Below are 6,641 nucleotides of genomic sequence, written 5' to 3'. Positions count from 1 at the left end.
CCACCTCCCTTTCCTTCCTGTCTGTCCTTCCTAATTGTCAAATACCCTTGTATGTTTAGTTCCCAGTCATGATTATCTTGCAGCCATGTTTCCGTAATGGCCACCAGATCATACCCATGTGTAGTTATTTGCACCGTCAATTCGTCAATTTTGTTACGAATGCTGCGTGCATTCAGATAAAGAACTTTCAAATATGTTTTCTGATAATTTATTCCTGCTTTTACCCCTTTTACTACTTTACCTTTATCATTATACATTCTGTCCCTTCCTGACACGCTCTGGTTTTTAATTCCCCCACTGCTACCTTGCTCTATTGCCTTCTCCGCTGTCATTTTTATTTTTCGCTCTCTTAAAACCTCCCCCCCACTAATTAGTTTAAAGCCCTCTCTACAGCCCTAGTTATTCGATTCGCCAGGATTCTAGTCCCAACACTGGCCAAGTGAAGTCCGTCCCAACGGAACAGCTCTCTCCTGTCCCAGTACTGATGCCAGTGTCCCAGGAAGCAAAACCCATTTCTCCCACACCAGTCTTTGAGCCACGCATTTAACTCTCTAATTTTATTTACCCTAGCCAAATTTGCACGTGGCTCAGGTAGTAATCCAGAGATTATTACCCTTGTGGTTCTGCTTTTTAATTTGGTCCCTAGCTGCTCAAACTCCCTCAGCAGAACCTCCTTCCTTGTCCTATCTATGTCGTTGGTACCAACATGGACCATGACAACTGGATCCTCCCCCTCCCACTCCAAGTTTCTCTCCAGCCCAGAGGAGATGTCCTTAACCCTGGCACCGGGCAGGCAACACAGCCTTCGGGACTCTTGCTCTCGGCTGCAAAGAACTCTATCTATCCCCCTAACGATACTATCCCCTACCACTACAACATTTCTTTTAACTCCCCCCACTTGAATGGCCCCCCGCTCCACGGTGCTGTGGCCAGGTTGATCATCCTCCCCGCAGTCCCTGTTCCCATCCTCACAGGGAGTAAGAGCCTCAAACCTGTTGGACAAGAGCAAATGGCTGCGGCTCCTCCAACACTACCTCCTGGATCCCCGTACCTGCCTCACTTCTAGTCACACCATCCTGACCCTGGCCACGGACTACATCTGAATTAATTAATCTAATTGGTGTGACTACCTCGTGATACACAGAGTCCAGGTAACTCTCCGCCTCCCTGATGTGTCTCAGCTCTTCAACACGGAGCCGGAATTCCTCGAGCAGCCAACACTTACTGCAAATGTGATCACCATGAGCATCAATGGTGTCCACCAGCTCCCACATATTGCAGCAGCAACACATCACCTGATCTCCCATTCTATGTAATTAATTAAATTTATTGATATTATTTTTAAATACCCTCTGCCCCGATTCCAGATGATGAATATCGCACCTTAGAAACTATAAACCAAAGAGTTTAAGCTTAAAAAAGAGAGAAATACTTACCAACCAATCACTTACCCGCTTCCTGCGTGCAGATGCCTCCAATCTGGAAAAAAATCTACGTCCTTACCCGAGGGCTCCGGAGGTCCAGACTCTCCTGCTCCTGGGCCTCTCCACGACGAAATGCGCAGAGGCCCAGGTATCCCAGGGGCGCATGCAGTTCGCAAGTGTCCCTGGGATCACGTGGGCCATGGGGAACCAATCAAAGAAGGGAACCCCCCTTCATACTTTTGACAGGCTTAGACCTGTCAAAAGTATGAATGGGGATCACTCAAAAAACACACTGAAGCATTAAATAAACTTTAAAAAAATCATGTTTTAACATTAATTAAAATTACATTAAATTATTTTAAACAAAAATTTAATTTTTTGGAAAAAAATTAGTTTTTTTTTACAGGTTTTTAAAAGTATTTTTAAATTATAAATGAGTGAAATTTTTTTTTTTTTACTTGTTTAAACTCTTATGCTGGTAAAAGCAGGCCTTACACCTGCTTTTACCAGGCGTAAGATGATTTAAGGTTTTCAGCGGGTGGAGAATCAAGAGGATTCTTGACAGATCGGAAGTGCCGGATTTCAGCGCATGCCCTTCGCATGCCTAAAACCGGCACTTGCAAGGTTCCTACGGGTGTGTATACAGCTCATACACACCCATAGGGATCGGAAAATACGGGCCATTATCTTTCTGCTGTGTAAACAGCAGGGGAGGAGACAAGGAGTTGTCTCTGACCTTGCAGTTCTGCATAGCTCAGGAGATTGGAAGAACAAGGTAACAAGATGTGAAGACCCAGCATTTCAACCTGCTGTTACCTGAACCAGCGCCAGAGGCCCAGGTGTGTGTGATAGCAGGACTGAGTCACTAGAAGAAAGGACAACATCGAAGCGAGGGCACTGCAGTCAGGTGAAGGAGGACGGAGATCGGTCATCTCTGGATCCAGGCCTACAATCAACACCGGTAACGACCAGCCGCGTGGGTGATTGTAAGTTTCAGTCAAATCATAAAGGGGTTTGTACTTGTTTGTAATAATTAAGTTTCAGTCAAATCAATCATAAAAGGGGTTTGTACTGTGGTTTTGTTGGTTTAATAAACGAACGTATTTAAGATTGAGCCGAAACCTGTTTGTCGCGTGTATTCTGTTCTTGTAATTCCGGGGTCCAAGAAACATTGTAAGGAGGAGAACGGAACCCCTTACACCTGACTCCCCAAAGCCTTACCACCATCTACAAGGCACAAGTCAGGAGTGTGATGGAATACTCTCCACTTGCCTGGATGAGTGCAGCTCAAGAAGCTCGACAGCATCCAGAACAAAGCAGCCCGCTTGATTGGCACCCCCTCTACCACCTTAAACATTCACTCCCTCCACCACCGGCGTACCGTGGCTGCAGTGTGTACCATCTACAAGATGCACTGCAGCAACTCGCCAAGGCTTCTTCAGCAGCACCTCCCAAACCCGCGACCTCTACCACCTAGAAGGACAAGGGCAGCAGGCGCATGGGAACACCAACACCTCCAAGTTCCCCTCCAAGTCACCCATCACCCTGACTTAGTATATCGCCGATCCTTCATCGTCGCTGGGTCAAAATCCTGGAACTCCCTAACAGCACTGTGGGAGTACCTTCACCACACGGACTGCAGCGGTTGAAGACAACAGCTCACCACCACCTTCTCAAGAGGCAATTAGGGATGGGCAATAAATGCTGGCCTTGCCAGCGATTCTCACATCCCATAAAAATGAATTTAAAAAAAAAACTCCTACCACCTCCCACACCCAGGGCCCATATCATTCCCCTTCCCTACTCCCACCCTGAACACTCATTCCTCCCCACTACTGGGCAATTATACTGAAAGGAAAACTGCAGGCCTTTCCCCTCTTCAGTTTGGGGATGCGAGCCAGGTGCAGGATGGACAATCCTCTGCAGATGGAACTATAATGGGTCTATGGTCAGGCTGTTTGGGGTGAAACGGAGTAATTCATCATCAGTTTGCTTTATATATAAAATGTAAGTTTATTTTTCTTGTGCAAACAGCAAGGACCTCGGAGTGTGGATACCAATATTAATTTATTTCTCAATTTAAAATGACAACCAATCAGTAACACAAAAGCCAAGCAGGGCAAAATAAACTCTCCAGAAATGTGCAGAGCACTGAGCAATAAAGTACTTTTAAGGCCAAGACAAGTTTTTAATGAAGAGCTAGTTATCTATCGTATCTTAATATCACAAGGACTCCAGATGACTTCTATGCAAGGACAACAAACAACAATGCTCCACAGAGCTGCAGAACTCGAGGCAAAGAACCTTTTAACAGATTTTTGAATCAGAGTTGTTGGGGGGGGGGGGGGGGGGGGCGGGGGCACTGACTTGCTGCTATTTATTTATTTAAGGCAGGGGGGACCCCAGAGCCCATGAGCCCTTCCAAAAATAAATTTAGGCTGCACAGAGGTACAGGCCAGAAGGCAAACAACTTTTTTGTTAAACTGAAAGAAATACATTTAAACTGGGGAGTATTGAAAATACCTGTAAGCGGAATTGTTTGCAGGGGTGCCTGAGTTTTGGAGAGCAGAGTCAGGAATCAGCCTTGAGGGGCGTGTTACAGTGCCATCAATGGATACAATACATATTGCTGCCATTATCTGTTAGCAAGTTACAGCAAGCATCCGCCTCGCACCCTACTGATAACCTCATCACCCGAGCCCCAGTTGGGGAACCTCCGGCTTATAGAAAATGCGTTTTGATCCGGTGTAATTTTAAATACTGGTTTCAATATTTACTAATTATCTGTATCTATTTGGCTAATTTGACTACCAATATCTAACTTGCAGCAGGAAAAAAAAAGGCATTCCTCCCCACCCACCCCCAAATAGCATCTAATCATAGAATAATGACCAAATTCTGGAACTACACAACATCAATGAGCAACAAATTCAGAAATCTAATTGCTTAATTAATACCCTATTTATCTTGAGTCTTGACGAAGGGTTTCAACCTGAAACGTTGACTCTATTTCTCCCCCCACGGATGTTGCCTGGCCTGCTGAGTTTTTCCCAGCATTCTCTGTTGTTATTCCCTATTTTATCTTGCTGGGTTGTCTCTGAAAGCAAACGCGCCATCAGAGGAAACTCTAGTGTTGTGGCGGAGACCACATAGGGACAGTAACACAATTCACTATGTATAGCCAATGTTGTTATCGCTCCACGTTATGTACGGAACTTGGTTGGGTTATCGGGGCAGGGTCCCTTTAACAGTCGGCGATTGTGTGATGACGTCATAGCCCTGCGACGAGGCCGAGTCCCTCAGTCCATGCGGAGAGTTAATAAAGCTAACACGCGTTTTTCTTTGCTGCTACGAAAGTCTCGCAGTCTGTTGATTTCCAGCGACTCCTGCATTGGTGACCCTGTTTCTCTTTTGGACGTTTCCAAAGACTTTATCTGAGATGGCGACGAACACCGTTTCTCTCAAATTACCGGAGTTTTGGGAATGACAGGCTGTCGCTTAGTTCGCCCAGGCCGAGGCTCAGTTTGCACTCCGGGACATCACCTAGGATGACACGAAGTATTATTACGTCGTCTCTGCTCTCGGCAGCTCCACCGCGGCCAGAGTCGTGAGCCTGCTCGAGGACCCCCCGGAGCACCACAAATTTGCGATGCTGAGAACGCACCTCCTAGAGACTTTTGGACTAACTGAACCCGAGCGCGCACGCCAGCTTCTCTCTCTACCTGGGCTTGGCGACTCCAAGCCCTCAGAACGGATGGACCACATGTTAACCCTCCTGGGCAAGCACAAGCCGTGCTTCTTCTTCAGAGAACTGTTCCTACATCATCTGCCAGGGCAGGTACGGTCGGCTTTAGCCAACTCTCATTAGTGATTTCCGCAACCTGGCCAAGGAGGCCGACAAATTTTTCTCCGCCGGGCAACAGAACTGCACGGCCATGCCCCCACCGCCACAGCCCAACGGCGGCAGCCCCCAAGCATGTGCTTCTACCACGCGCAGTTCGGCCCGAAAGCTAAGAAGTGCCGGCCCCCGTGCAGCTTTAGCGCTTCGGGAAACGCGAAGCCCCACTCATTAGCTACCATGGCTGTCGGCTGTTCAGGTAGTCTGTTATTCATTACGGACACGGACTCTGGACGTCGTTTCCTCTGCAACACGGGTGCCCAGGTGAGCGTCCTGCCCGCGTCAACTGTAGACATACAGGGGGGGAACCACGGCCCTGCCCTCGAAGCCGCCAACGGCAGTTCCATCCGTACCTTCGGGAAATGGAGCGTGGTGCTGTGTTTTGGCGGGCAGTGTTTCGCTTGGGACTTTGTTACAGCGAAAGTGTCCACCCCCCTTCTCGGCGCTGACTTCCTCTGCGCCAATGGCCTTTTGGTGGACGTCAAGAACAGACGTCTCGTCAACGCTGAGACTTTCAGTTCACTCCCGTATTTGCTCAGTGGTTCCGGCACAACGAAGTTGTCCAGCGCACTCTCGGCCTCCGACGAGTTTTCCCGCCTCCTCGCCGGGTTCCTGGACACCTCAAATCCCACTTTCTCGTCCGCCGCCACCAAGCACGGGGTAGAACACCACATCTCGACCACTGGTCCGCCTGTCTACGCCCGCGCTCGGCGCCTCGACCCGGGGAAACTCGCCATCACTAAAGCAGAGTTCGACACATTGGAGCGCCTCGGCATCATTCGCCGGTTGAACAGTCCGTGGGCCTCGCCCCTCTACATCGCACCGAAACCAGGCGGCGGTTGGCGCCCGTGCGGTGATAACCAGCACCTCAACGATGCTACGACCGCTGACCGCTACCCAATTCCACACATCCAGGACTTTTCCGCCCACCTGGCCGGGAAAGTTGTTTTCTCTAAAGTGGACCTCGTTCGGGGTTACCACCAGGTCCCCGTCCGGCCGCAGGACGTCCTGAAAACCGCGGTGATCACCCCGTTCGGGCTGTTCGAATTCCTCCGCATGCCATTCGGTCTCAAAAACGCCACTCAGGTTTTTCAACGCCAAATGGACACCGTGTTACGGGACCTGCCATTCTTGTTCGTCTACCTGGACGACATTCGCATCGCCAGTGCCTCCAGGACAGAGCATGTGTCCCACCTCCGGACTCTCTTCGAACGCCTCAGCCAGCACGGCCTAATCGTCAATCCAGCCAAGTGCCAGTTCGGGCTGTCCTCGATCGAATTTCTCGGGCACTGCATCACGAAGGACGGGGCGGTGCCACT

Source organism: Somniosus microcephalus, chromosome 19, assembly GCF_052327205.1.
Source record: "Somniosus microcephalus isolate GS21.2 chromosome 19, FLI_Smic_1.0, whole genome shotgun sequence".
Classification (NCBI taxonomy): Eukaryota; Metazoa; Chordata; class Chondrichthyes; order Squaliformes; family Somniosidae; genus Somniosus; species Somniosus microcephalus.
This window is presented reverse-complemented; position numbering follows the sequence as displayed.